This window comes from Pungitius pungitius, unplaced genomic scaffold (assembly GCF_949316345.1).
Source record: "Pungitius pungitius unplaced genomic scaffold, fPunPun2.1 scaffold_46, whole genome shotgun sequence".
NCBI classification, from domain to species: domain Eukaryota; kingdom Metazoa; phylum Chordata; class Actinopteri; order Perciformes; family Gasterosteidae; genus Pungitius; species Pungitius pungitius.
The window spans coordinates 82,331-107,013 of NW_026909835.1; the positions used below are offsets into that span (position 1 = coordinate 82,331).

Sequence of the window (24,683 nt, forward strand, 5' to 3'; positions counted from 1 at the left end):
TTTTTTGACGCATTATAAAGGATTAGGAAAAAGATAAAAAGCAGCTTACGGCCATACCTCTCTGGTTCCGCCCGATCTCGTCTGATCTCGGAAGCTAAGCAGAGCAGGGCCTGGTTAGTACCTGGATGGAAGACCGCCTGGGAATCCCAGGTGCCGTAAGCTTTTTCACTTCTCTCTGAAAGCTGCCGAGCGCCGCAGATTGTACACCTACAAATTACAAAAAGTACATCACATTGTCGAAGAGATGCATGTTTAGTGTTGTTTTAACGTTGGATATATAAGGAACTTAGACAATATCATCAAAATTGATTCCGTTTCATGGTTGCTAAATTAGTGTTGATCAACATTTAACAATTGGCATACTTTTGTTTGTAATTTAGCCGTTGAAATACAGGTGCTAACCCAACATGTTAGAATTGCCAGTGAAGAAAAGTAAAGTTACCTTCAGGTTTTAGGAACCTCTCTTGCCAATCCTAAGAACTGCTTCAATTTTAGAAAAAGAAACTTTTCTGATTATCTTTGACACGTTCTAAAGGATTAGGAAAAAGATAAAAAGCAGCTTACGGCCATACCTCTCTGGTTCCGCCCGATCTCGTCTGATCTCGGAAGCTAAGCAGAGCAGGGCCTGGTTAGTACCTGGATGGAAGACCGCCTGGGAATCCCAGGTGCCGTAAGCTTTTTCACTTCTCTCTGAAAGCCGCCGAGCGCCGCAGATTGTACACCTACAAATTACAAAAAGTATATCACATTGTCGAAGAGATGCATGTTTAGTGTTGTTTTAACGTTGGATATATAAGGAACTTAGACAATATCATCAAAATTGATTCCGTTTCATGGTTGCTAAATTAGTGTTGATCAACATTTAACAATTGGCCTACTTTTGTTTGTAATTTAGCCGTTGAAATACAGGTGCTAACCCAACATGTTAGAATTGCCAGTGAAGAAAAGTAAAGTTACCTTCAGGTTTTAGGAACCTCTCTTGCCAATCCTAAGAACTGCTTCAATTTTAGAAAAAGAAACTTTTCTGATTATCTTTGACACGTTCTAAAGGATTAGGAAAAAGATATTAAAGCAGCTTACGGCCATACCTCTCTGGTTCCGCCCGATCTCGTCTGATCTCGGAAGCTAAGCAGAGCAGGGCCTGGTTAGTACCTGGATGGAAGACCGCCTGGGAATCCCAGGTGCCGTAAGCTTTTTCACTTCTCTCTCCGAAAGCCGCCCAGCGCCGCAGATTGTACACCTACACAATTGTAAAAAGTATTTCACATTGTAGAAGAGATGCAATAGGAAGAAGATGAAAGGTGGCTTACGTCCATACCATCGTCAGGCCATTTGAGGTGGCGGGGACTGCAATGGCCATCCACCGATTGGCTGGGACTCCTGGGCGGGTCTTCTCTAGTCCATCCAATTTTCGGCATAGGATATCACAGCCTTCTTTGCATACCCTTATTTAACCCACACAAAGATGCCAACGGCAGGCGTGACATAATTTTTTGACGCATTATAAAGGATTAGGAAAAAGATAAAAAGCAGCTTACGGCCATACCTCTCTGGTTCCGCCCGATCTCGTCTGATCTCGGAAGCTAAGCAGAGCAGGGCCTGGTTAGTACCTGGATGGAAGACCGCCTGGGAATCCCAGGTGCCGTAAGCTTTTTCACTTCTCTCTCCGAAAGCCGCCCAGCGCCGCAGATTGTACACCTACACAATTGTAAAAAGTATTTCACATTGTAGAAGAGATGCAATAGGAAGAAGATGAAAGGTGGCTTACGTCCATACCATCGTCAGGCCATTTGAGGTGGCGGGGACTGCAATGGCCATCCACCGATTGGCTGGGACTCCTGGGCGGGTCTTCTCTAGTCCATCCAATTTTCGGCATAGGATGTCACAGCCTTCTTTGCATACCCTTATTTAACCCACACAAAGATGCCAACGGCAGGCGTGACATAATTTTTTGACGCATTATAAAGGATTAGGAAAAAGATAAAAAGCAGCTTACGGCCATACCTCTCTGGTTCCGCCCGATCTCGTCTGATCTCGGAAGCTAAGCAGAGCAGGGCCTGGTTAGTACCTGGATGGAAGACCGCCTGGGAATCCCAGGTGCCGTAAGCTTTTTCACTTCTCTCTCCGAAAGCCGCCCAGCGCCGCAGATTGTACACCTACACAATTGTAAAAAGTATTTCACATTGTAGAAGAGATGCAATAGGAAGAAGATGAAAGGTGGCTTACGTCCATACCATCGTCAGGCCATTTGAGGTGGCGGGGACTGCAATGGCCATCCACCGATTGGCTGGGACTCCTGGGCGGGTCTTCTCTAGTCCATCCAATTTTCGGCATAGGATGTCACAGCCTTCTTTGCATACCCTTATTTAACCCACACAAAGATGCCAACGGCAGGCGTGACATAATTTTTTGACGCATTATAAAGGATTAGGAAAAAGATAAAAAGCAGCTTACGGCCATACCTCTCTGGTTCCGCCCGATCTCGTCTGATCTCAGAAGCTAAGCAGAGCAGGGCCTGGTTAGTACCTGGATGGAAGACCGCCTGGGAATCCCAGGTGCCGTAAGCTTTTTCACTTCTCTCTGAAAGCCGCCGAGCGCCGCAGATTGTACACCTACAAATTACAAAAAGTATATCACATTGTCGAAGAGATGCATGTTTAGTGTTGTTTTAACGTTGGATATATAAGGAACTTAGACAATATCATCAAAATTGATTCCGTTTCATGGTTGCTAAATTAGTGTTGATCAACATTTAACAATTGGCCTACTTTTGTTTGTAATTTAGCCGTTGAAATACAGGTGCTAACCCAACATGTTAGAATTGCCAGTGAAGAAAAGTAAAGTTACCTTCAGGTTTTAGGAACCTCTCTTGCCAATCCTAAGAACTGCTTCAATTTTAGAAAAAGAAACTTTTCTGATTATCTTTGACACGTTCTAAAGGATTAGGAAAAAGATAAAAAGCAGCTTACGGCCATACCTCTCTGGTTCCGCCCGATCTCGTCTGATCTCGGAAGCTAAGCAGAGCAGGGCCTGGTTAGTACCTGGATGGAAGACCGCCTGGGAATCCCAGGTGCCGTAAGCTTTTTCACTTCTCTCTGAAAGCCGCCGAGCGCCGCAGATTGTACACCTACAAATTACAAAAAGTATATCACATTGTCGAAGAGATGCATGTTTAGTGTTGTTTTAACGTTGGATATATAAGGAACTTAGACAATATCATCAAAATTGATTCCGTTTCATGGTTGCTAAATTAGTGTTGATCAACATTTAACAATTGGCCTACTTTTGTTTGTAATTTAGCCGTTGAAATACAGGTGCTAACCCAACATGTTAGAATTGCCAGTGAAGAAAAGTAAAGTTACCTTCAGGTTTTAGGAACCTCTCTTGCCAATCCTAAGAACTGCTTCAATTTTAGAAAAAGAAACTTTTCTGATTATCTTTGACACGTTCTAAAGGATTAGGAAAAAGATATTAAAGCAGCTTACGGCCATACCTCTCTGGTTCCGCCCGATCTCGTCTGATCTCGGAAGCTAAGCAGAGCAGGGCCTGGTTAGTACCTGGATGGAAGACCGCCTGGGAATCCCAGGTGCCGTAAGCTTTTTCACTTCTCTCTCCGAAAGCCGCCCAGCGCCGCAGATTGTACACCTACACAATTGTAAAAAGTATTTCACATTGTAGAAGAGATGCAATAGGAAGAAGATGAAAGGTGGCTTACGTCCATACCATCGTCAGGCCATTTGAGGTGGCGGGGACTGCAATGGCCATCCACCGATTGGCTGGGACTCCTGGGCGGGTCTTCTCTAGTCCATCCAATTTTCGGCATAGGATATCACAGCCTTCTTTGCATACCCTTATTTAACCCACACAAAGATGCCAACGGCAGGCGTGACATAATTTTTTGACGCATTATAAAGGATTAGGAAAAAGATAAAAAGCAGCTTACGGCCATACCTCTCTGGTTCCGCCCGATCTCGTCTGATCTCGGAAGCTAAGCAGAGCAGGGCCTGGTTAGTACCTGGATGGAAGACCGCCTGGGAATCCCAGGTGCCGTAAGCTTTTTCACTTCTCTCTCCGAAAGCCGCCCAGCGCCGCAGATTGTACACCTACACAATTGTAAAAAGTATTTCACATTGTAGAAGAGATGCAATAGGAAGAAGATGAAAGGTGGCTTACGTCCATACCATCGTCAGGCCATTTGAGGTGGCGGGGACTGCAATGGCCATCCACCGATTGGCTGGGACTCCTGGGCGGGTCTTCTCTAGTCCATCCAATTTTCGGCATAGGATGTCACAGCCTTCTTTGCATACCCTTATTTAACCCACACAAAGATGCCAACGGCAGGCGTGACATAATTTTTTGACGCATTATAAAGGATTAGGAAAAAGATAAAAAGCAGCTTACGGCCATACCTCTCTGGTTCCGCCCGATCTCGTCTGATCTCGGAAGCTAAGCAGAGCAGGGCCTGGTTAGTACCTGGATGGAAGACCGCCTGGGAATCCCAGGTGCCGTAAGCTTTTTCACTTCTCTCTCCGAAAGCCGCCCAGCGCCGCAGATTGTACACCTACACAATTGTAAAAAGTATTTCACATTGTAGAAGAGATGCAATAGGAAGAAGATGAAAGGTGGCTTACGTCCATACCATCGTCAGGCCATTTGAGGTGGCGGGGACTGCAATGGCCATCCACCGATTGGCTGGGACTCCTGGGCGGGTCTTCTCTAGTCCATCCAATTTTCGGCATAGGATGTCACAGCCTTCTTTGCATACCCTTATTTAACCCACACAAAGATGCCAACGGCAGGCGTGACATAATTTTTTGACGCATTATAAAGGATTAGGAAAAAGATAAAAAGCAGCTTACGGCCATACCTCTCTGGTTCCGCCCGATCTCGTCTGATCTCAGAAGCTAAGCAGAGCAGGGCCTGGTTAGTACCTGGATGGAAGACCGCCTGGGAATCCCAGGTGCCGTAAGCTTTTTCACTTCTCTCTGAAAGCCGCCGAGCGCCGCAGATTGTACACCTACAAATTACAAAAAGTATATCACATTGTCGAAGAGATGCATGTTTAGTGTTGTTTTAACGTTGGATATATAAGGAACTTAGACAATATCATCAAAATTGATTCCGTTTCATGGTTGCTAAATTAGTGTTGATCAACATTTAACAATTGGCCTACTTTTGTTTGTAATTTAGCCGTTGAAATACAGGTGCTAACCCAACATGTTAGAATTGCCAGTGAAGAAAAGTAAAGTTACCTTCAGGTTTTAGGAACCTCTCTTGCCAATCCTAAGAACTGCTTCAATTTTAGAAAAAGAAACTTTTCTGATTATCTTTGACACGTTCTAAAGGATTAGGAAAAAGATAAAAAGCAGCTTACGGCCATACCTCTCTGGTTCCGCCCGATCTCGTCTGATCTCGGAAGCTAAGCAGAGCAGGGACTGGTTAGTACCTGGATGGAAGACCGCCTGGGAATCCCAGGTGCCGTAAGCTTTTTCACTTCTCTCTCCGAAAGCCGCCCAGCGCCGCAGATTGTACACCTACACAATTGTAAAAAGTATTTCACATTGTAGAAGAGATGCAATAGGAAGAAGATGAAAGGTGGCTTACGTCCATACCATCGTCAGGCCATTTGAGGTGGCGGGGACTGCAATGGCCATCCACCGATTGGCTGGGACTCCTGGGCGGGTCTTCTCTAGTCCATCCAATTTTCGGCATAGGATGTCACAGCCTTCTTTGCATACCCTTATTTAACCCACACAAAGATGCCAACGGCAGGCGTGACATAATTTTTTGACGCATTATAAAGGATTAGGAAAAAGATAAAAAGCAGCTTACGGCCATACCTCTCTGGTTCCGCCCGATCTCGTCTGATCTCGGAAGCTAAGCAGAGCAGGGCCTGGTTAGTACCTGGATGGAAGACCGCCTGGGAATCCCAGGTGCCGTAAGCTTTTTCACTTCTCTCTGAAAGCCGCCGAGCGCCGCAGATTGTACACCTACAAATTACAAAAAGTATATCACATTGTCGAAGAGATGCATGTTTAGTGTTGTTTTAACGTTGGATATATAAGGAACTTAGACAATATCATCAAAATTGATTCCGTTTCATGGTTGCTAAATTAGTGTTGATCAACATTTAACAATTGGCCTACTTTTGTTTGTAATTTAGCCGTTGAAATACAGGTGCTAACCCAACATGTTAGAATTGCCAGTGAAGAAAAGTAAAGTTACCTTCAGGTTTTAGGAACCTCTCTTGCCAATCCTAAGAACTGCTTCAATTTTAGAAAAAGAAACTCTTCTGATTATCTTTGACACGTTTTAAAGGATTAGGAAAAAGATCAAAAGCAGCTTACGGCCATACCTCTCTGGTTCCGCCCGATCTCGTCTGATCTCGGAAGCTAAGCAGAGCAGGGCCTGGTTAGTACCTGGATGGAAGACCGCCTGGGAATCCCAGGTGCCGTAAGCTTTTTCACTTCTCTCTGAAAGCTGCCGAGCGCCGCAGATTGTACACCTACAAATTACAAAAAGTACATCACATTGTCGAAGAGATGCATGTTTAGTGTTGTTTTAACGTTGGATATATAAGGAACTTAGACAATATCATCAAAATTGATTCCGTTTCATGGTTGCTAAATTAGTGTTGATCAACATTTAACAATTGGCATACTTTTGTTTGTAATTTAGCCGTTGAAATACAGGTGCTAACCCAACATATTAGAATTGCCAGTGAAGAAAAGTAAAGTTACCTTCAGGTTTTAGGAACCTCTCTTGCCAATCCTAAGAACTGCTTCAATTTTAGAAAAAGAAACTTTTCTGATTATCTTTGACACGTTCTAAAGGATTAGGAAAAAGATAAAAAGCAGCTTACGGCCATACCTCTCTGGTTCCGCCCGATCTCGTCTGATCTCGGAAGCTAAGCAGAGCAGGGCCTGGTTAGTACCTGGATGGAAGACCGCCTGGGAATCCCAGGTGCCGTAAGCTTTTTCACTTCTCTCTGAAAGCCGCCAAGCGCCGCAGATTGTACACCTACAAATTACAAAAAGTATATCACATTGTCGAAGAGATGCATGTTTAGTGTTGTTTTAACGTTGGATATATAAGGAACTTAGACAATATCATCAAAATTGATTCCGTTTCATGGTTGCTAAATTAGTGTTGATCAACATTTAACAATTGGCCTACTTTTGTTTGTAATTTAGCCGTTGAAATACAGGTGCTAACCCAACATGTTAGAATTGCCAGTGAAGAAAAGTAAAGTTACCTTCAGGTTTTAGGAACCTCTCTTGCCAATCCTAAGAACTGCTTCAATTTTAGAAAAAGAAACTTTTCTGATTATCTTTGACACGTTCTAAAGGATTAGGAAAAAGATCAAAAGCAGCTTACGGCCATACCTCTCTGGTTCCGCCCGATCTCGTCTGATCTCGGAAGCTAAGCAGAGCAGGGCCTGGTTAGTACCTGGATGGAAGACCGCCTGGGAATCCCAGGTGCCGTAAGCTTTTTCACTTCTCTCTCCGAAAGCCGCCCAGCGCCGCAGATTGTACACCTACACAATTGTAAAAAGTATTTCACATTGTAGAAGAGATGCAATAGGAAGAAGATGAAAGGTGGCTTACGTCCATACCATCGTCAGGCCATTTGAGGTGGCGGGGACTGCAATGGCCATCCACCGATTGGCTGGGACTCCTGGGCGGGTCTTCTCTAGTCCATCCAATTTTCGGCATAGGATGTCACAGCCTTCTTTGCATACCCTTATTTAACCCACACAAAGATGCCAACGGCAGGCGTGACATAATTTTTTGACGCATTATAAAGGATTAGGAAAAAGATAAAAAGCAGCTTACGGCCATACGTCTCTGGTTCCGCCCGATCTCGTCTGATCTCGGAAGCTAAGCAGAGCAGGGCCTGGTTAGTACCTGGATGGAAGACCGCCTGGGAATCCCAGGTGCCGTAAGCTTTTTCACTTCTCTCTGAAAGCCGCCGAGCGCCGCAGATTGTACACCTACAAATTACAAAAAGTATATCACATTGTCGAAGAGATGCATGTTTAGTGTTGTTTTAACGTTGGATATATAAGGAACTTAGACAATATCATCAAAATTGATTCCGTTTCATGGTTGCTAAATTAGTGTTGATCAACATTTAACAATTGGCATACTTTTGTTTGTAATTTAGCCGTTGAAATACAGGTGCTAACCCAACATGTTAGAATTGCCAGTGAAGAAAAGTAAAGTTACCTTCAGGTTTTAGGAACCTCTCTTGCCAATCCTAAGAACTGCTTCAATTTTAGAAAAAGAAACTCTTCTGATTATCTTTGACACGTTCTAAAGGATTAGGAAAAAGATAAAAAGCAGCTTACGGCCATACCTCTCTGGTTCCGCCCGATCTCGTCTGATCTCAGAAGCTAAGCAGAGCAGGGCCTGGTTAGTACCTGGATGGAAGACCGCCTGGGAATCCCAGGTGCCGTAAGCTTTTTCACTTCTCTCTCCGAAAGCCGCCCAGCGCCGCAGATTGTACACCTACACAATTGTAAAAAGTATTTCACATTGTAGAAGAGATGCAATAGGAAGAAGATGAAAGGTGGCTTACGTCCATACCATCGTCAGGCCATTTGAGGTGGCGGGGACTGCAATGGCCATCCACCGATTGGCTGGGACTCCTGGGCGGGTCTTCTCTAGTCCATCCAATTTTCGGCATAGGATGTCACAGCCTGCTTTGCATACCCTTATTTAACCCACACAAAGATGCCAACGGCAGGCGTGACATAATTTTTTGACGCATTATAAAGGATTAGGAAAAAGATTAAAAGCAGCTTACGGCCATACCTCTCTGGTTCCGCCCGATCTCGTCTGATCTCGGAAGCTAAGCAGAGCAGGGCCTGGTTAGTACCTGGATGGAAGACCGCCTGGGAATCCCAGGTGCCGTAAGCTTTTTCACTTCTCTCTGAAAGCCGCCGAGCGCCGCAGATTGTACACCTACAAATTACAAAAAGTATATCACATTGTCGAAGAGATGCATGTTTAGTGTTGTTTTAACGTTGGATATATAAGGAACTTAGACAATATCATCAAAATTGATTCCGTTTCATGGTTGCTAAATTAGTGTTGATCAACATTTAACAATTGGCCTACTTTTGTTTGTAATTTAGCCGTTGAAATACAGGTGCTAACCCAACATGTTAGAATTGCCAGTGAAGAAAAGTAAAGTTACCTTCAGGTTTTAGGAACCTCTCTTGCCAATCCTAAGAACTGCTTCAATTTTAGAAAAAGAAACTTTTCTGATTATCTTTGACACGTTCTAAAGGATTAGGAAAAAGATATTAAAGCAGCTTACGGCCATACCTCTCTGGTTCCGCCCGATCTCGTCTGATCTCGGAAGCTAAGCAGAGCAGGGCCTGGTTAGTACCTGGATGGAAGACCGCCTGGGAATCCCAGGTGCCGTAAGCTTTTTCACTTCTCTCTCCGAAAGCCGCCCAGCGCCGCAGATTGTACACCTACACAATTGTAAAAAGTATTTCACATTGTAGAAGAGATGCAATAGGAAGAAGATGAAAGGTGGCTTACGTCCATACCATCGTCAGGCCATTTGAGGTGGCGGGGACTGCAATGGCCATCCACCGATTGGCTGGGACTCCTGGGCGGGTCTTCTCTAGTCCATCCAATTTTCGGCATAGGATGTCACAGCCTTCTTTGCATACCCTTATTTAACCCACACAAAGATGCCAACGGCAGGCGTGACATAATTTTTTGACGCATTATAAAGGATTAGGAAAAAGATAAAAAGCAGCTTACGGCCATACCTCTCTGGTTCCGCCCGATCTCGTCTGATCTCGGAAGCTAAGCAGAGCAGGGCCTGGTTAGTACCTGGATGGAAGACCGCCTGGGAATCCCAGGTGCCGTAAGCTTTTTCACTTCTCTCTGAAAGCCGCCGAGCGCCGCAGATTGTACACCTACAAATTACAAAAAGTATATCACATTGTCGAAGAGATGCATGTTTAGTGTTGTTTTAACGTTGGATATATAAGGAACTTAGACAATATCATCAAAATTGATTCCGTTTCATGGTTGCTAAATTAGTGTTGATCAACATTTAACAATTGGCCTACTTTTGTTTGTAATTTAGCCGTTGAAATACAGGTGCTAACCCAACATGTTAGAATTGCCAGTGAAGAAAAGTAAAGTTACCTTCAGGTTTTAGGAACCTCTCTTGCCAATCCTAAGAACTGCTTCAATTTTAGAAAAAGAAACTTTTCTGATTATCTTTGACACGTTCTAAAGGATTAGGAAAAAGATCAAAAGCAGCTTACGGCCATACCTCTCTGGTTCCGCCCGATCTCGTCTGATCTCGGAAGCTAAGCAGAGCAGGGCCTGGTTAGTACCTGGATGGAAGACCGCCTGGGAATCCCAGGTGCCGTAAGCTTTTTCACTTCTCTCTCCGAAAGCCGCCCAGCGCCGCAGATTGTACACCTACACAATTGTAAAAAGTATTTCACATTGTAGAAGAGATGCAATAGGAAGAAGATGAAAGGTGGCTTACGTCCATACCATCGTCAGGCCATTTGAGGTGGCGGGGACTGCAATGGCCATCCACCGATTGGCTGGGACTCCTGGGCGGGTCTTCTCTAGTCCATCCAATTTTCGGCATAGGATGTCACAGCCTTCTTTGCATACCCTTATTTAACCCACACAAAGATGCCAACGGCAGGCGTGACATAATTTTTTGACGCATTATAAAGGATTAGGAAAAAGATAAAAAGCAGCTTACGGCCATACGTCTCTGGTTCCGCCCGATCTCGTCTGATCTCGGAAGCTAAGCAGAGCAGGGCCTGGTTAGTACCTGGATGGAAGACCGCCTGGGAATCCCAGGTGCCGTAAGCTTTTTCACTTCTCTCTGAAAGCCGCCGAGCGCCGCAGATTGTACACCTACAAATTACAAAAAGTATATCACATTGTCGAAGAGATGCATGTTTAGTGTTGTTTTAACGTTGGATATATAAGGAACTTAGACAATATCATCAAAATTGATTCCGTTTCATGGTTGCTAAATTAGTGTTGATCAACATTTAACAATTGGCATACTTTTGTTTGTAATTTAGCCGTTGAAATACAGGTGCTAACCCAACATGTTAGAATTGCCAGTGAAGAAAAGTAAAGTTACCTTCAGGTTTTAGGAACCTCTCTTGCCAATCCTAAGAACTGCTTCAATTTTAGAAAAAGAAACTCTTCTGATTATCTTTGACACGTTCTAAAGGATTAGGAAAAAGATAAAAAGCAGCTTACGGCCATACCTCTCTGGTTCCGCCCGATCTCGTCTGATCTCAGAAGCTAAGCAGAGCAGGGCCTGGTTAGTACCTGGATGGAAGACCGCCTGGGAATCCCAGGTGCCGTAAGCTTTTTCACTTCTCTCTCCGAAAGCCGCCCAGCGCCGCAGATTGTACACCTACACAATTGTAAAAAGTATTTCACATTGTAGAAGAGATGCAATAGGAAGAAGATGAAAGGTGGCTTACGTCCATACCATCGTCAGGCCATTTGAGGTGGCGGGGACTGCAATGGCCATCCACCGATTGGCTGGGACTCCTGGGCGGGTCTTCTCTAGTCCATCCAATTTTCGGCATAGGATGTCACAGCCTTCTTTGCATACCCTTATTTAACCCACACAAAGATGCCAACGGCAGGCGTGACATAATTTTTTGACGCATTATAAAGGATTAGGAAAAAGATAAAAAGCAGCTTACGGCCATACCTCTCTGGTTCCGCCCGATCTCGTCTGATCTCGGAAGCTAAGCAGAGCAGGGCCTGGTTAGTACCTGGATGGAAGACCGCCTGGGAATCCCAGGTGCCGTAAGCTTTTTCACTTCTCTCTGAAAGCCGCCGAGCGCCGCAGATTGTACACCTACAAATTACAAAAAGTATATCACATTGTCGAAGAGATGCATGTTTAGTGTTGTTTTAACGTTGGATATATAAGGAACTTAGACAATATCATCAAAATTGATTCCGTTTCATGGTTGCTAAATTAGTGTTGATCAACATTTAACAATTGGCCTACTTTTGTTTGTAATTTAGCCGTTGAAATACAGGTGCTAACCCAACATGTTAGAATTGCCAGTGAAGAAAAGTAAAGTTACCTTCAGGTTTTAGGAACCTCTCTTGCCAATCCTAAGAACTGCTTCAATTTTAGAAAAAGAAACTTTTCTGATTATCTTTGACACGTTCTAAAGGATTAGGAAAAAGATATTAAAGCAGCTTACGGCCATACCTCTCTGGTTCCGCCCGATCTCGTCTGATCTCGGAAGCTAAGCAGAGCAGGGCCTGGTTAGTACCTGGATGGAAGACCGCCTGGGAATCCCAGGTGCCGTAAGCTTTTTCACTTCTCTCTCCGAAAGCCGCCCAGCGCCGCAGATTGTACACCTACACAATTGTAAAAAGTATTTCACATTGTAGAAGAGATGCAATAGGAAGAAGATGAAAGGTGGCTTACGTCCATACCATCGTCAGGCCATTTGAGGTGGCGGGGACTGCAATGGCCATCCACCGATTGGCTGGGACTCCTGGGCGGGTCTTCTCTAGTCCATCCAATTTTCGGCATAGGATGTCACAGCCTTCTTTGCATACCCTTATTTAACCCACACAAAGATGCCAACGGCAGGCGTGACATAATTTTTTGACGCATTATAAAGGATTAGGAAAAAGATAAAAAGCAGCTTACGGCCATACCTCTCTGGTTCCGCCCGATCTCGTCTGATCTCGGAAGCTAAGCAGAGCAGGGCCTGGTTAGTACCTGGATGGAAGACCGCCTGGGAATCCCAGGTGCCGTAAGCTTTTTCACTTCTCTCTGAAAGCCGCCGAGCGCCGCAGATTGTACACCTACAAATTACAAAAAGTATATCACATTGTCGAAGAGATGCATGTTTAGTGTTGTTTTAACGTTGGATATATAAGGAACTTAGACAATATCATCAAAATTGATTCCGTTTCATGGTTGCTAAATTAGTGTTGATCAACATTTAACAATTGGCATACTTTTGTTTGTAATTTAGCCGTTGAAATACAGGTGCTAACCCAACATGTTAGAATTGCCAGTGAAGAAAAGTAAAGTTACCTTCAGGTTTTAGGAACCTCTCTTGCCAATCCTAAGAACTGCTTCAATTTTAGAAAAAGAAACTCTTCTGATTATCTTTGACACGTTTTAAAGGATTAGGAAAAAGATAAAAAGCAGCGTACGGCCATACCTCTCTAGTTCCGCCCGATTTCGTCTGATCTCGGAAGCTAAACAGAGCAGGGCCTGGTTAGTACCTGGATGGAAGACCGCCTGGGAATCCCAGGTGCCGTAAGCTTTTTCACTTCTCTCTCCGAAAGCCGCCCAGCGCCGCAGATTGTACACCCACACAATTGTAAAAAGTATTTCACATTGTAGAAGAGATGCAATAGGAAGAAGATGAAAGGTGGCTTATGTCCATACCATCGTCAGGCCATTTGAGGTGGCGGGGACTGCAATGGCCATCCACCGATTGGCTGGGACTCCTGGGCGGGTCTTCTCTAGTCCATCCAATTTTCGGCATAGGATGTCACAGCCTTCTTTGCATACCCTTATTTAACCCACACAAAGATGCCAACGGCAGGCGTGACATAATTTTTTGACGCATTATAAAGGATTAGGAAAAAGATAAAAAGCAGCTTACGGCCATACCTCTCTGGTTCCGCCCGATCTCGTCTGATCTCGGAAGCTAAGCAGAGCAGGGCCTGGTTAGTACCTGGATGGAAGACCGCCTGGGAATCCCAGGTGCCGTAAGCTTTTTCACTTCTCTCTCCGAAAGCCGCCCAGCGCCGCAGATTGTACACCTACACAATTGTAAAAAGTATTTCACATTGTAGAAGAGATGCAATAGGAAGAAGATGAAAGGTGGCTTACGTCCATACCATCGTCAGGCCATTTGAGGTGGCGGGGACTGCAATGGCCATCCACCGATTGGCTGGGACTCCTGGGCGGGTCTTCTCTAGTCCATCCAATTTTCGGCATAGGATGTCACAGCCTTCTTTGCATACCCTTATTTAACCCACACAAAGATGCCAACGGCAGGCGTGACATAATTTTTTGACGCATTATAAAGGATTAGGAAAAAGATAAAAAGCAGCTTACGGCCATACCTCTCTGGTTCCGCCCGATCTCGTCTGATCTCGGAAGCTAAGCAGAGCAGGGCCTGGTTAGTACCTGGATGGAAGACCGCCTGGGAATCCCAGGTGCCGTAAGCTTTTTCACTTCTCTCTGAAAGCTGCCGAGCGCCGCAGATTGTACACCTACAAATTACAAAAAGTACATCACATTGTCGAAGAGATGCATGTTTAGTGTTGTTTTAACGTTGGATATATAAGGAACTTAGACAATATCATCAAAATTGATTCCGTTTCATGGTTGCTAAATTAGTGTTGATCAACATTTAACAATTGGCATACTTTTGTTTGTAATTTAGCCGTTGAAATACAGGTGCTAACCCAACATGTTAGAATTGCCAGTGAAGAAAAGTAAAGTTACCTTCAGGTTTTAGGAACCTCTCTTGCCAATCCTAAGAACTGCTTCAATTTTAGAAAAAGAAACTTTTCTGATTATCTTTGACACGTTCTAAAGGATTAGGAAAAAGATAAAAAGCAGCTTACGGCCATACCTCTCTGGTTCCGCCCGATCTCGTCTGATCTCGGAAGCTAAGCAGAGCAGGGCCTGGTTAGTACCTGGATGGAAGACCGCCTGGGAATCCCAGGTGCCGTAAGCTTTTTCACTTCTCTCTGAAAGCCGCCGAGCGCCGCAGATTGTACACCTACAAATTACAAAAAGTATATCACATTGTCGAAGAGATGCATGTTTAGTGTTGTTTTAACGTTGGATATATAAGGAACTTAGACAATATCATCAAAATTGATTCCGTTTCATGGTTGCTAAATTAGTGTTGATCAACATTTAACAATTGGCCTACTTTTGTTTGTAATTTAGCCGTTGAAATACAGGTGCTAACCCAACATGTTAGAATTGCCAGTGAAGAAAAGTAAAGTTACCTTCAGGTTTTAGGAACCTCTCTTGCCAATCCTAAGAACTGCTTCAATTTTAGAAAAAGAAACTTTTCTGATTATCTTTGACACGTTCTAAAGGATTAGGAAAAAGATATTAAAGCAGCTTACGGCCATACCTCTCTGGTTCCGCCCGATCTCGTCTGATCTCGGAAGCTAAGCAGAGCAGGGCCTGGTTAGTACCTGGATGGAAGACCGCCTGGGAATCCCAGGTGCCGTAAGCTTTTTCACTTCTCTCTCCGAAAGCCGCCCAGCGCCGCAGATTGTACACCTACACAATTGTAAAAAGTATTTCACATTGTAGAAGAGATGCAATAGGAAGAAGATGAAAGGTGGCTTACGTCCATACCATCGTCAGGCCATTTGAGGTGGCGGGGACTGCAATGGCCATCCACCGATTGGCTGGGACTCCTGGGCGGGTCTTCTCTAGTCCATCCAATTTTCGGCATAGGATATCACAGCCTTCTTTGCATACCCTTATTTAACCCACACAAAGATGCCAACGGCAGGCGTGACATAATTTTTTGACGCATTATAAAGGATTAGGAAAAAGATAAAAAGCAGCTTACGGCCATACCTCTCTGGTTCCGCCCGATCTCGTCTGATCTCGGAAGCTAAGCAGAGCAGGGCCTGGTTAGTACCTGGATGGAAGACCGCCTGGGAATCCCAGGTGCCGTAAGCTTTTTCACTTCTCTCTCCGAAAGCCGCCCAGCGCCGCAGATTGTACACCTACACAATTGTAAAAAGTATTTCACATTGTAGAAGAGATGCAATAGGAAGAAGATGAAAGGTGGCTTACGTCCATACCATCGTCAGGCCATTTGAGGTGGCGGGGACTGCAATGGCCATCCACCGATTGGCTGGGACTCCTGGGCGGGTCTTCTCTAGTCCATCCAATTTTCGGCATAGGATGTCACAGCCTTCTTTGCATACCCTTATTTAACCCACACAAAGATGCCAACGGCAGGCGTGACATAATTTTTTGACGCATTATAAAGGATTAGGAAAAAGATAAAAAGCAGCTTACGGCCATACCTCTCTGGTTCCGCCCGATCTCGTCTGATCTCGGAAGCTAAGCAGAGCAGGGCCTGGTTAGTACCTGGATGGAAGACCGCCTGGGAATCCCAGGTGCCGTAAGCTTTTTCACTTCTCTCTCCGAAAGCCGCCCAGCGCCGCAGATTGTACACCTACACAATTGTAAAAAGTATTTCACATTGTAGAAGAGATGCAATAGGAAGAAGATGAAAGGTGGCTTACGTCCATACCATCGTCAGGCCATTTGAGGTGGCGGGGACTGCAATGGCCATCCACCGATTGGCTGGGACTCCTGGGCGGGTCTTCTCTAGTCCATCCAATTTTCGGCATAGGATGTCACAGCCTTCTTTGCATACCCTTATTTAACCCACACAAAGATGCCAACGGCAGGCGTGACATAATTTTTTGACGCATTATAAAGGATTAGGAAAAAGATAAAAAGCAGCTTACGGCCATACCTCTCTGGTTCCGCCCGATCTCGTCTGATCTCAGAAGCTAAGCAGAGCAGGGCCTGGTTAGTACCTGGATGGAAGACCGCCTGGGAATCCCAGGTGCCGTAAGCTTTTTCACTTCTCTCTGAAAGCCGCCGAGCGCCGCAGATTGTACACCTACAAATTACAAAAAGTATATCACATTGTCGAAGAGATGCATGTTTAGTGTTGTTTTAACGTTGGATATATAAGGAACTTAGACAATATCATCAAAATTGATTCCGTTTCATGGTTGCTAAATTAGTGTTGATCAACATTTAACAATTGGCCTACTTTTGTTTGTAATTTAGCCGTTGAAATACAGGTGCTAACCCAACATGTTAGAATTGCCAGTGAAGAAAAGTAAAGTTACCTTCAGGTTTTAGGAACCTCTCTTGCCAATCCTAAGAACTGCTTCAATTTTAGAAAAAGAAACTTTTCTGATTATCTTTGACACGTTCTAAAGGATTAGGAAAAAGATAAAAAGCAGCTTACGGCCATACCTCTCTGGTTCCGCCCGATCTCGTCTGATCTCGGAAGCTAAGCAGAGCAGGGACTGGTTAGTACCTGGATGGAAGACCGCCTGGGAATCCCAGGTGCCGTAAGCTTTTTCACTTCTCTCTCCGAAAGCCGCCCAGCGCCGCAGATTGTACACCTACACAATTGTAAAAAGTATTTCACATTGTAGAAGAGATGCAATAGGAAGAAGATGAAAGGTGGCTTACGTCCATACCATCGTCAGGCCATTTGAGGTGGCGGGGACTGCAATGGCCATCCACCGATTGGCTGGGACTCCTGGGCGGGTCTTCTCTAGTCCATCCAATTTTCGGCATAGGATGTCACAGCCTTCTTTGCATACCCTTATTTAACCCACACAAAGATGCCAACGGCAGGCGTGACATAATTTTTTGACGCATTATAAAGGATTAGGAAAAAGATAAAAAGCAGCTTACGGCCATACCTCTCTGGTTCCGCCCGATCTCGTCTGATCTCGGAAGCTAAGCAGAGCAGGGCCTGGTTAGTATCTGGATGGAAGACCGCCTGGGAATCCCAGGTGCCGTAAGCTTTTTCACTTCTCTCTGAAAGCCGCCGAGCGCCGCAGATTGTACACCTACAAATTACAAAAAGTATATCACATTGTCGAAGAGATGCATGTTTAGTGTTGTTTTAACGTTGGATATATAAGGAACTTAGACAATATCATCAAAATTGATTCCGTTTCATGGTTGCTAAATTAGTGTTGATCAACATTTAACAATTGGCCTACTTTTGTTTGTAATTTAGCCGTTGAAATACAGGTGCTAACCCAACATGTTAGAATTGCCAGTGAAGAAAAGTAAAGTTACCTTCAGGTTTTAGGAACCTCTCTTGCCAATCCTAAGAACTGCTTCAATTTTAGAAAAAGAAACTCTTCTGATTATCTTTGACACGTTCTAAAGGATTAGGAAAAAGATAAAAAGCAGCTTACGGCCATACCTCTCTGGTTCCGCCCGATCTCGTCTGATCTCGGAAGCTAAGCAGAGCAGGGCCTGGTTAGTACCTGGATGGAAGACCGCCTGGGAATCCCAGGTGCCGTAAGCTTTTCACTTCTCTCTGAAAGCTGCCGAGCGCCGCAGATTGTACACCTACAAATTACAAAAAGTACATCACATTGTCGAAGAGATGCATGTTTAGTGTTGTTTTAACGTTGGATATATAAGGAACTTAGACAATATCATCAAAATTGATTCCGTTTCATGGTTGCTAAATTAGTGTTGATCAACATTTAACAATTGGCATACTTTTGTTTGTAATTTAGCCGTTGAAATACAGGTGCTAACCCAACATGTTAGAATTGCCAGTGAAGAAAAGTAAAGTTACCTTCAGGTTTTAGGAACCTCTCTTGCCAATCCTAAGAACTGCTTCAATTTTAGAAAAAGAAACTTTTCTGATTATCTTTGACACGTTCTAAAGGATTAGGAAAAAGATATTAAAGCAGCTTACGGCCATACCTCTCTGGTTCCGCCCGATCTCGTCTGATCTCGGAAGCTAAGCAGAGCAGGGCCTGGTTAGTACCTGGATGGAAGACCGCCTGGGAATCCCAGGTGCCGTAAGCTTTTTCACTTCTCTCTCCGAAAGCCGCCCAGCGCCGCAGATTGTACACCTACACAATTGTAAAAAGTATTTCACATTGTAGAAGAGATGCAATAGGAAGAAGATGAAAGGTGGCTTACGTCCATACCATCGTCAGGCCATTTGAGGTGGCGGGGACTGCAATGGCCATCCACCGATTGGCTGGGACTCCTGGCCGGGTCTTCTCTAGTCCATCCAATTTTCGGCATAGGATGTCACAGCCTTCTTTGCATACCCTTATTTAACCCACACAAAGATGCCAACGGCAGGCGTGACATAATTTTTTGACGCATTATAAAGGATTAGGAAAAAGATAAAAAGCAGCTTACGGCCATACCTCTCTGGTTCCGCCCGATCTCGTCTGATCTCGGAAGCTAAGCAGAGCAGGGCCTGGTTAGTACCTGGATGGAAGACCGCCTGGGAATCCCAGGTGCCGTAAGCTTTTTCACTTCTCTCTGAAAGCCGCCGAGCGCCGCAGATTGTACACCTACAAATTACAAAAAGTATATCACATTGTCGAAGAGATGCATGTTTAGTGTTGTTTTAACGTTGGATATATAAGGAACTTAGACAATATCATCAAAATTGATTCCGTTTCATGGTTGCTAAATTAGTGTTGATCAACATTTAACAATTGGCCTACTTTTGTTTGTAATTTAGCCGTTGAAATACAGGTGCTAACCCAACATGTTAGAATTGCCAGTGAAGAAAAGTAAAGTTACCTTCAGGTTTTAGGAACCTCTCTTGCCAATCCTAAGAACTGCTTCAATTTTAGAAAAAGAAACTCTTCTGATTATCTTTGACACGTTCTAAAGGATTAGGAAAAAGATAAAAAGCAGCTTACGGCCATACCTCTCTGGTTCCGCCCGATCTCGTCTGATCTCGGAAGCTAAGCAGAGCAGGGCCTGGTTAGTACCTTGATGGAAGACCGCCTGGGAATCCCAGGTGCCGTAAGCTTTTTCACTTCTCTCTCCGAAAGCCGCCCAGCGCCGCAGATTGTACACCTACACAATTGTAAAAAGTATTTCACATTGTAGAAGAGATGCAATAGGAAGAAGATGAAAGGTGGCTTACGTCCATACCATCGTCAGGCCATTTGAGGTGGCGGGGACTGCAATGGCCATCCACCGATTGGCTGGGACTCCTGGGCGGGTCTTCTCTAGTCCATCCAATTTTCGGCATAGGATGTCACAGCCTGCTTTGCATACCCTTATTTAACCCACACAAAGATGCCAACGGCAGGCGTGACATAATTTTTTGACGCATTATAAAGGATTAGGAAAAAGATAAAAAGCAGCTTACGGCCATACCTCTCTGGTTCCGCCCGATCTCGTCTGATCTCGGAAGCTAAGCAGAGCAGGGCCTGGTTAGTACCTGGATGGAAGACCGCCTGGGAATCCCAGGTGCCGTAAGCTTTTTCACTTCTCTCTGAAAGCCGCCGAGCGCCGCAGATTGTACACCTACAAATTACAAAAAGTATATCACATTGTCGAAGAGATGCATGTTTAGTGTTGTTTTAACGTTGGATATATAAGGAACTTAGACAATATCATCAAAATTGATTCCGTTTCATGGTTGCTAAATTAGTGTTGATCAACATTTAACAATTGGCCTACTTTTGTTTGTAATTTAGCCGTTGAAATACAGGTGCTAACCCAACATGTTAGAATTGCCAGTGAAGAAAAGTAAAGTTACCTTCAGGTTTTAGGAACCTCTCTTGCCAATCCTAAGAACTGCTTCAATTTTAGAAAAAGAAACTTTTCTGATTATCTTTGACACGTTCTAAAGGATTAGGAAAAAGATATTAAAGCAGCTTACGGCCATACCTCTCTGGTTCCGCCCGATCTCGTCTGATCTCGGAAGCTAAGCAGAGCAGGGCCTGGTTAGTACCTGGATGGAAGACCGCCTGGGAATCCCAGGTGCCGTAAGCTTTTTCACTTCTCTCTCCGAAAGCCGCCCAGCGCCGCAGATTGTACACCTACACAATTGTAAAAAGTATTTCACATTGTAGAAGAGATGCAATAGGAAGAAGATGAAAGGTGGCTTACGTCCATACCATCGTCAGGCCATTTGAGGTGGCGGGGACTGCAATGGCCATCCACCGATTGGCTGGGACTCCTGGGCGGGTCTTCTCTAGTCCATCCAATTTTCGGCATAGGATGTCACAGCCTTCTTTGCATACCCTTATTTAACCCACACAAAGATGCCAACGGCAGGCGTGACATAATTTTTTGACGCATTATAAAGGATTAGGAAAAAGATAAAAAGCAGCTTACGGCCATACCTCTCTGGTTCCGCCCGATCTCGTCTGATCTCAGAAGCTAAGCAGAGCAGGGCCTGGTTAGTACCTGGATGGAAGACCGCCTGGGAATCCCAGGTGCCGTAAGCTTTTTCACTTCTCTCTGAAAGCCGCCGAGCGCCGCAGATTGTACACCTACAAATTACAAAAAGTATATCACATTGTCGAAGAGATGCATGTTTAGTGTTGTTTTAACGTTGGATATATAAGGAACTTAGACAATATCATCAAAATTGATTCCGTTTCATGGTTGCTAAATTAGTGTTGATCAACATTTAACAATTGGCCTACTTTTGTTTGTAATTTAGCCGTTGAAATACAGGTGCTAACCCAACATGTTAGAATTGCCAGTGAAGAAAAGTAAAGTTACCTTCAGGTTTTAGGAACCTCTCTTGCCAATCCTAAGAACTGCTTCAATTTTAGAAAAAGAAACTTTTCTGATTATCTTTGACACGTTCTAAAGGATTAGGAAAAAGATAAAAAGCAGCTTACGGCCATACCTCTCTGGTTCCGCCCGATCTCGTCTGATCTCGGAAGCTAAGCAGAGCAGGGACTGGTTAGTACCTGGATGGAAGACCGCCTGGGAATCCCAGGTGCCGTAAGCTTTTTCACTTCTCTCTCCGAAAGCCGCCCAGCGCCGCAGATTGTACACCTACACAATTGTAAAAAGTATTTCACATTGTAGAAGAGATGCAATAGGAAGAAGATGAAAGGTGGCTTACGTCCATACCATCGTCAGGCCATTTGAGGTGGCGGGGACTGCAATGGCCATCCACCGATTGGCTGGGACTCCTGGGCGGGTCTTCTCTAGTCCATCCAATTTTCGGCATAGGATGTCACAGCCTTCTTTGCATACCCTTATTTAACCCACACAAAGATGCCAACGGCAGGCGTGACATAATTTTTTGACGCATTATAAAGGATTAGGAAAAAGATAAAAAGCAGCTTACGGCCATACCTCTCTGGTTCCGCCCGATCTCGTCTGATCTCGGAAGCTAAGCAGAGCAGGGCCTGGTTAGTACCTGGATGGAAGACCGCCTGGGAATCCCAGGTGCCGTAAGCTTTTTCACTTCTCTCTGAAAGCCGCCGAGCGCCGCAGATTGTACACCTACAAATTACAAAAAGTATATCACATTGTCGAAGAGATGCATGTTTAGTGTTGTTTTAACGTTGGATATATAAGGAACTTAGACAATATCATCAAAATTGATTCCGTTTCATGGTTGCTAAATTAGTGTTGATCAACATTTAACAATTGGCCTACTTTTGTTTGTAATTTAGCCGTTGAAATACAGGTGCTAACCCAACATGTTAGAATTGCCAGTGAAGAAAAGTAAAGTTACCTTCAGGTTTTAGGAACCTCTCTTGCCAATCCTAAGAACTGCTTCAATTTTAGAAAAAGAAACTCTTCTGATTATCTTTGACACGTTCTAAAGGATTAGGAAAAAGATAAAAAGCAGCTTACGGCCATACCTCTCTGGTTCCGCCCGATCTCGTCTGATCTCGGAAGCTAAGCAGAGCAGGGCCTGGTTAGTACCTGGATGGAAGACCGCCTGGGAATCCCAGGTGCCGTAAGCTTTTCACTTCTCTCTGAAAGCTGCCGAGCGCCGCAGATTGTACACCTACAAATTACAAAAAGTACATCACATTGTCGAAGAGATGCATGTTTAGTGTTGTTTTAACGTTGGATATATAAGGAACTTAGACAATATCATCAAAATTGATTCCGTTTCATGGTTGCTAAATTAGTGTTGATCAACATTTAACAATTGGCATACTTTTGTTTGTAATTTAGCCGTTGAAATACAGGTGCTAACCCAACATGTTAGAATTGCCAGTGAAGAAAAGTAAAGTTACCTTCAGGTTTTAGGAACCTCTCTTGCCAATCCTAAGAACTGCTTCAATTTTAGAAAAAGAAACTTTTCTGATTATCTTTGACACGTTCTAAAGGATTAGGAAAAAGATATTAAAGCAGCTTACGGCCATACCTCTCTGGTTCCGCCCGATCTCGTCTGATCTCGGAAGCTAAGCAGAGCAGGGCCTGGTTAGTACCTGGATGGAAGACCGCCTGGGAATCCCAGGTGCCGTAAGCTTTTTCACTTCTCTCTCCGAAAGCCGCCCAGCGCCGCAGATTGTACACCTACACAATTGTAAAAAGTATTTCACATTGTAGAAGAGATGCAATAGGAAGAAGATGAAAGGTGGCTTACGTCCATACCATCGTCAGGCCATTTGAGGTGGCGGGGACTGCAATGGCCATCCACCGATTGGCTGGGACTCCTGGCCGGGTCTTCTCTAGTCCATCCAATTTTCGGCATAGGATGTCACAGCCTTCTTTGCATACCCTTATTTAACCCACACAAAGATGCCAACGGCAGGCGTGACATAATTTTTTGACGCATTATAAAGGATTAGGAAAAAGATAAAAAGCAGCTTACGGCCATACCTCTCTGGTTCCGCCCGATCTCGTCTGATCTCGGAAGCTAAGCAGAGCAGGGCCTGGTTAGTACCTGGATGGAAGACCGCCTGGGAATCCCAGGTGCCGTAAGCTTTTTCACTTCTCTCTGAAAGCCGCCGAGCGCCGCAGATTGTACACCTACAAATTACAAAAAGTATATCACATTGTCGAAGAGATGCATGTTTAGTGTTGTTTTAACGTTGGATATATAAGGAACTTAGACAATATCATCAAAATTGATTCCGTTTCATGGTTGCTAAATTAGTGTTGATCAACATTTAACAATTGGCCTACTTTTGTTTGTAATTTAGCCGTTGAAATACAGGTGCTAACCCAACATGTTAGAATTGCCAGTGAAGAAAAGTAAAGTTACCTTCAGGTTTTAGGAACCTCTCTTGCCAATCCTAAGAACTGCTTCAATTTTAGAAAAAGAAACTCTTCTGATTATCTTTGACACGTTCTAAAGGATTAGGAAAAAGATAAAAAGCAGCTTACGGCCATACCTCTCTGGTTCCGCCCGATCTCGTCTGATCTCGGAAGCTAAGCAGAGCAGGGCCTGGTTAGTACCTGGATGGAAGACCGCCTGGGAATCCCAGGTGCCGTAAGCTTTTTCACTTCTCTCTCCGAAAGCCGCCCAGCGCCGCAGATTGTACACCTACACAATTGTAAAAAGTATTTCACATTGTAGAAGAGATGCAATAGGAAGAAGATGAAAGGTGGCTTACGTCCATACCATCGTCAGGCCATTTGAGGTGGCGGGGACTGCAATGGCCATCCACCGATTGGCTGGGACTCCTGGGCGGGTCTTCTCTAGTCCATCCAATTTTCGGCATAGGATGTCACAGCCTGCTTTGCATACCCTTATTTAACCCACACAAAGATGCCAACGGCAGGCGTGACATAATTTTTTGACGCATTATAAAGGATTAGGAAAAAGATAAAAAGCAGCTTACGGCCATACCTCTCTGGTTCCGCCCGATCTCGTCTGATCTCGGAAGCTAAGCAGAGCAGGGCCTGGTTAGTACCTGGATGGAAGACCGCCTGGGAATCCCAGGTGCCGTAAGCTTTTTCACTTCTCTCTGAAAGCCGCCGAGCGCCGCAGATTGTACACCTACAAATTACAAAAAGTATATCACATTGTCGAAGAGATGCATGTTTAGTGTTGTTTTAACGTTGGATATATAAGGAACTTAGACAATATCATCAAAATTGATTCCGTTTCATGGTTGCTAAATTAGTGTTGATCAACATTTAAC

At 44.4% G+C, this 24,683-nt stretch overlaps 50 non-coding genes and 1 pseudogene across 50 annotated transcripts; all 51 read left to right on the top strand.

Annotated features, from left to right (window-relative positions):
* Positions 1-43: 43 nt before the first annotated feature.
* LOC134112254 (5S ribosomal RNA) lies at positions 44-162 on the top strand. The gene has a single exon (XR_009945592.1). It is a non-coding gene; the product is annotated as a 5S ribosomal RNA (ribosomal RNA).
* Positions 163-558: 396 nt separating this feature from the next.
* LOC134112255 (5S ribosomal RNA) lies at positions 559-677 on the top strand. The gene has a single exon (XR_009945593.1). It is a non-coding gene; the product is annotated as a 5S ribosomal RNA (ribosomal RNA).
* Positions 678-1,074: 397 nt separating this feature from the next.
* Positions 1,075-1,193, top strand: LOC134112256 (5S ribosomal RNA). Its single transcript, XR_009945594.1, has one exon. It is a non-coding gene; the product is annotated as a 5S ribosomal RNA (ribosomal RNA).
* Positions 1,194-1,532: 339 nt separating this feature from the next.
* Positions 1,533-1,651, top strand: LOC134112258 (5S ribosomal RNA). The gene has a single exon (XR_009945595.1). It is a non-coding gene; the product is annotated as a 5S ribosomal RNA (ribosomal RNA).
* A 339-nt stretch (positions 1,652-1,990) lies between these two features.
* On the top strand, positions 1,991-2,109 carry LOC134112259 (5S ribosomal RNA). The gene has a single exon (XR_009945596.1). It is a non-coding gene; the product is annotated as a 5S ribosomal RNA (ribosomal RNA).
* A 339-nt stretch (positions 2,110-2,448) lies between these two features.
* On the top strand, positions 2,449-2,567 carry LOC134112446 (5S ribosomal RNA). Its single transcript, XR_009945782.1, has one exon. It is a non-coding gene; the product is annotated as a 5S ribosomal RNA (ribosomal RNA).
* A 396-nt stretch (positions 2,568-2,963) lies between these two features.
* On the top strand, positions 2,964-3,082 carry LOC134112261 (5S ribosomal RNA). The gene has a single exon (XR_009945598.1). It is a non-coding gene; the product is annotated as a 5S ribosomal RNA (ribosomal RNA).
* A 397-nt stretch (positions 3,083-3,479) lies between these two features.
* On the top strand, positions 3,480-3,598 carry LOC134112262 (5S ribosomal RNA). Its single transcript, XR_009945599.1, has one exon. It is a non-coding gene; the product is annotated as a 5S ribosomal RNA (ribosomal RNA).
* Positions 3,599-3,937: 339 nt separating this feature from the next.
* On the top strand, positions 3,938-4,056 carry LOC134112263 (5S ribosomal RNA). The gene has a single exon (XR_009945600.1). It is a non-coding gene; the product is annotated as a 5S ribosomal RNA (ribosomal RNA).
* Positions 4,057-4,395: 339 nt separating this feature from the next.
* On the top strand, positions 4,396-4,514 carry LOC134112264 (5S ribosomal RNA). The gene has a single exon (XR_009945601.1). It is a non-coding gene; the product is annotated as a 5S ribosomal RNA (ribosomal RNA).
* A 339-nt stretch (positions 4,515-4,853) lies between these two features.
* Positions 4,854-4,972, top strand: LOC134112447 (5S ribosomal RNA). The gene has a single exon (XR_009945783.1). It is a non-coding gene; the product is annotated as a 5S ribosomal RNA (ribosomal RNA).
* A 396-nt stretch (positions 4,973-5,368) lies between these two features.
* LOC134112463 (5S ribosomal RNA) lies at positions 5,369-5,487 on the top strand. The gene has a single exon (XR_009945799.1). It is a non-coding gene; the product is annotated as a 5S ribosomal RNA (ribosomal RNA).
* A 339-nt stretch (positions 5,488-5,826) lies between these two features.
* Positions 5,827-5,945, top strand: LOC134112265 (5S ribosomal RNA). Its single transcript, XR_009945602.1, has one exon. It is a non-coding gene; the product is annotated as a 5S ribosomal RNA (ribosomal RNA).
* Positions 5,946-6,341: 396 nt separating this feature from the next.
* LOC134112266 (5S ribosomal RNA) lies at positions 6,342-6,460 on the top strand. Its single transcript, XR_009945603.1, has one exon. It is a non-coding gene; the product is annotated as a 5S ribosomal RNA (ribosomal RNA).
* A 396-nt stretch (positions 6,461-6,856) lies between these two features.
* Positions 6,857-6,975, top strand: LOC134112267 (5S ribosomal RNA). Its single transcript, XR_009945604.1, has one exon. It is a non-coding gene; the product is annotated as a 5S ribosomal RNA (ribosomal RNA).
* Positions 6,976-7,371: 396 nt separating this feature from the next.
* On the top strand, positions 7,372-7,490 carry LOC134112268 (5S ribosomal RNA). Its single transcript, XR_009945605.1, has one exon. It is a non-coding gene; the product is annotated as a 5S ribosomal RNA (ribosomal RNA).
* Positions 7,491-7,829: 339 nt separating this feature from the next.
* On the top strand, positions 7,830-7,948 carry LOC134112460 (5S ribosomal RNA). The gene has a single exon (XR_009945796.1). It is a non-coding gene; the product is annotated as a 5S ribosomal RNA (ribosomal RNA).
* Positions 7,949-8,344: 396 nt separating this feature from the next.
* On the top strand, positions 8,345-8,463 carry LOC134112448 (5S ribosomal RNA). The gene has a single exon (XR_009945784.1). It is a non-coding gene; the product is annotated as a 5S ribosomal RNA (ribosomal RNA).
* A 339-nt stretch (positions 8,464-8,802) lies between these two features.
* LOC134112269 (5S ribosomal RNA) lies at positions 8,803-8,921 on the top strand. Its single transcript, XR_009945606.1, has one exon. It is a non-coding gene; the product is annotated as a 5S ribosomal RNA (ribosomal RNA).
* Positions 8,922-9,318: 397 nt separating this feature from the next.
* On the top strand, positions 9,319-9,437 carry LOC134112270 (5S ribosomal RNA). The gene has a single exon (XR_009945607.1). It is a non-coding gene; the product is annotated as a 5S ribosomal RNA (ribosomal RNA).
* A 339-nt stretch (positions 9,438-9,776) lies between these two features.
* LOC134112272 (5S ribosomal RNA) lies at positions 9,777-9,895 on the top strand. The gene has a single exon (XR_009945609.1). It is a non-coding gene; the product is annotated as a 5S ribosomal RNA (ribosomal RNA).
* A 396-nt stretch (positions 9,896-10,291) lies between these two features.
* LOC134112273 (5S ribosomal RNA) lies at positions 10,292-10,410 on the top strand. The gene has a single exon (XR_009945610.1). It is a non-coding gene; the product is annotated as a 5S ribosomal RNA (ribosomal RNA).
* Positions 10,411-10,749: 339 nt separating this feature from the next.
* LOC134112462 (5S ribosomal RNA) lies at positions 10,750-10,868 on the top strand. The gene has a single exon (XR_009945798.1). It is a non-coding gene; the product is annotated as a 5S ribosomal RNA (ribosomal RNA).
* Positions 10,869-11,264: 396 nt separating this feature from the next.
* LOC134112449 (5S ribosomal RNA) lies at positions 11,265-11,383 on the top strand. The gene has a single exon (XR_009945785.1). It is a non-coding gene; the product is annotated as a 5S ribosomal RNA (ribosomal RNA).
* A 339-nt stretch (positions 11,384-11,722) lies between these two features.
* LOC134112274 (5S ribosomal RNA) lies at positions 11,723-11,841 on the top strand. The gene has a single exon (XR_009945611.1). It is a non-coding gene; the product is annotated as a 5S ribosomal RNA (ribosomal RNA).
* Positions 11,842-12,238: 397 nt separating this feature from the next.
* On the top strand, positions 12,239-12,357 carry LOC134112275 (5S ribosomal RNA). Its single transcript, XR_009945612.1, has one exon. It is a non-coding gene; the product is annotated as a 5S ribosomal RNA (ribosomal RNA).
* A 339-nt stretch (positions 12,358-12,696) lies between these two features.
* LOC134112276 (5S ribosomal RNA) lies at positions 12,697-12,815 on the top strand. The gene has a single exon (XR_009945613.1). It is a non-coding gene; the product is annotated as a 5S ribosomal RNA (ribosomal RNA).
* A 396-nt stretch (positions 12,816-13,211) lies between these two features.
* LOC134112504 (5S ribosomal RNA) lies at positions 13,212-13,330 on the top strand (annotated as a pseudogene).
* A 339-nt stretch (positions 13,331-13,669) lies between these two features.
* Positions 13,670-13,788, top strand: LOC134112277 (5S ribosomal RNA). The gene has a single exon (XR_009945614.1). It is a non-coding gene; the product is annotated as a 5S ribosomal RNA (ribosomal RNA).
* A 339-nt stretch (positions 13,789-14,127) lies between these two features.
* Positions 14,128-14,246, top strand: LOC134112278 (5S ribosomal RNA). Its single transcript, XR_009945615.1, has one exon. It is a non-coding gene; the product is annotated as a 5S ribosomal RNA (ribosomal RNA).
* Positions 14,247-14,642: 396 nt separating this feature from the next.
* On the top strand, positions 14,643-14,761 carry LOC134112279 (5S ribosomal RNA). The gene has a single exon (XR_009945616.1). It is a non-coding gene; the product is annotated as a 5S ribosomal RNA (ribosomal RNA).
* Positions 14,762-15,158: 397 nt separating this feature from the next.
* Positions 15,159-15,277, top strand: LOC134112280 (5S ribosomal RNA). The gene has a single exon (XR_009945617.1). It is a non-coding gene; the product is annotated as a 5S ribosomal RNA (ribosomal RNA).
* Positions 15,278-15,616: 339 nt separating this feature from the next.
* Positions 15,617-15,735, top strand: LOC134112281 (5S ribosomal RNA). Its single transcript, XR_009945618.1, has one exon. It is a non-coding gene; the product is annotated as a 5S ribosomal RNA (ribosomal RNA).
* A 339-nt stretch (positions 15,736-16,074) lies between these two features.
* LOC134112283 (5S ribosomal RNA) lies at positions 16,075-16,193 on the top strand. The gene has a single exon (XR_009945620.1). It is a non-coding gene; the product is annotated as a 5S ribosomal RNA (ribosomal RNA).
* Positions 16,194-16,532: 339 nt separating this feature from the next.
* On the top strand, positions 16,533-16,651 carry LOC134112451 (5S ribosomal RNA). Its single transcript, XR_009945787.1, has one exon. It is a non-coding gene; the product is annotated as a 5S ribosomal RNA (ribosomal RNA).
* Positions 16,652-17,047: 396 nt separating this feature from the next.
* Positions 17,048-17,166, top strand: LOC134112464 (5S ribosomal RNA). Its single transcript, XR_009945800.1, has one exon. It is a non-coding gene; the product is annotated as a 5S ribosomal RNA (ribosomal RNA).
* Positions 17,167-17,505: 339 nt separating this feature from the next.
* On the top strand, positions 17,506-17,624 carry LOC134112431 (5S ribosomal RNA). Its single transcript, XR_009945767.1, has one exon. It is a non-coding gene; the product is annotated as a 5S ribosomal RNA (ribosomal RNA).
* Positions 17,625-18,020: 396 nt separating this feature from the next.
* Positions 18,021-18,139, top strand: LOC134112284 (5S ribosomal RNA). Its single transcript, XR_009945621.1, has one exon. It is a non-coding gene; the product is annotated as a 5S ribosomal RNA (ribosomal RNA).
* Positions 18,140-18,535: 396 nt separating this feature from the next.
* On the top strand, positions 18,536-18,654 carry LOC134112285 (5S ribosomal RNA). Its single transcript, XR_009945622.1, has one exon. It is a non-coding gene; the product is annotated as a 5S ribosomal RNA (ribosomal RNA).
* A 339-nt stretch (positions 18,655-18,993) lies between these two features.
* On the top strand, positions 18,994-19,112 carry LOC134112286 (5S ribosomal RNA). The gene has a single exon (XR_009945623.1). It is a non-coding gene; the product is annotated as a 5S ribosomal RNA (ribosomal RNA).
* A 396-nt stretch (positions 19,113-19,508) lies between these two features.
* LOC134112407 (5S ribosomal RNA) lies at positions 19,509-19,627 on the top strand. The gene has a single exon (XR_009945743.1). It is a non-coding gene; the product is annotated as a 5S ribosomal RNA (ribosomal RNA).
* Positions 19,628-19,966: 339 nt separating this feature from the next.
* LOC134112287 (5S ribosomal RNA) lies at positions 19,967-20,085 on the top strand. Its single transcript, XR_009945624.1, has one exon. It is a non-coding gene; the product is annotated as a 5S ribosomal RNA (ribosomal RNA).
* A 397-nt stretch (positions 20,086-20,482) lies between these two features.
* LOC134112288 (5S ribosomal RNA) lies at positions 20,483-20,601 on the top strand. Its single transcript, XR_009945625.1, has one exon. It is a non-coding gene; the product is annotated as a 5S ribosomal RNA (ribosomal RNA).
* Positions 20,602-20,940: 339 nt separating this feature from the next.
* On the top strand, positions 20,941-21,059 carry LOC134112452 (5S ribosomal RNA). Its single transcript, XR_009945788.1, has one exon. It is a non-coding gene; the product is annotated as a 5S ribosomal RNA (ribosomal RNA).
* A 396-nt stretch (positions 21,060-21,455) lies between these two features.
* LOC134112465 (5S ribosomal RNA) lies at positions 21,456-21,574 on the top strand. Its single transcript, XR_009945801.1, has one exon. It is a non-coding gene; the product is annotated as a 5S ribosomal RNA (ribosomal RNA).
* A 339-nt stretch (positions 21,575-21,913) lies between these two features.
* LOC134112289 (5S ribosomal RNA) lies at positions 21,914-22,032 on the top strand. Its single transcript, XR_009945626.1, has one exon. It is a non-coding gene; the product is annotated as a 5S ribosomal RNA (ribosomal RNA).
* Positions 22,033-22,428: 396 nt separating this feature from the next.
* On the top strand, positions 22,429-22,547 carry LOC134112290 (5S ribosomal RNA). The gene has a single exon (XR_009945627.1). It is a non-coding gene; the product is annotated as a 5S ribosomal RNA (ribosomal RNA).
* A 396-nt stretch (positions 22,548-22,943) lies between these two features.
* LOC134112291 (5S ribosomal RNA) lies at positions 22,944-23,062 on the top strand. Its single transcript, XR_009945628.1, has one exon. It is a non-coding gene; the product is annotated as a 5S ribosomal RNA (ribosomal RNA).
* A 339-nt stretch (positions 23,063-23,401) lies between these two features.
* On the top strand, positions 23,402-23,520 carry LOC134112292 (5S ribosomal RNA). The gene has a single exon (XR_009945629.1). It is a non-coding gene; the product is annotated as a 5S ribosomal RNA (ribosomal RNA).
* Positions 23,521-23,916: 396 nt separating this feature from the next.
* LOC134112294 (5S ribosomal RNA) lies at positions 23,917-24,035 on the top strand. The gene has a single exon (XR_009945631.1). It is a non-coding gene; the product is annotated as a 5S ribosomal RNA (ribosomal RNA).
* A 339-nt stretch (positions 24,036-24,374) lies between these two features.
* Positions 24,375-24,493, top strand: LOC134112295 (5S ribosomal RNA). Its single transcript, XR_009945632.1, has one exon. It is a non-coding gene; the product is annotated as a 5S ribosomal RNA (ribosomal RNA).
* The last annotated feature ends 190 nt before the right edge of the window (positions 24,494-24,683 follow it).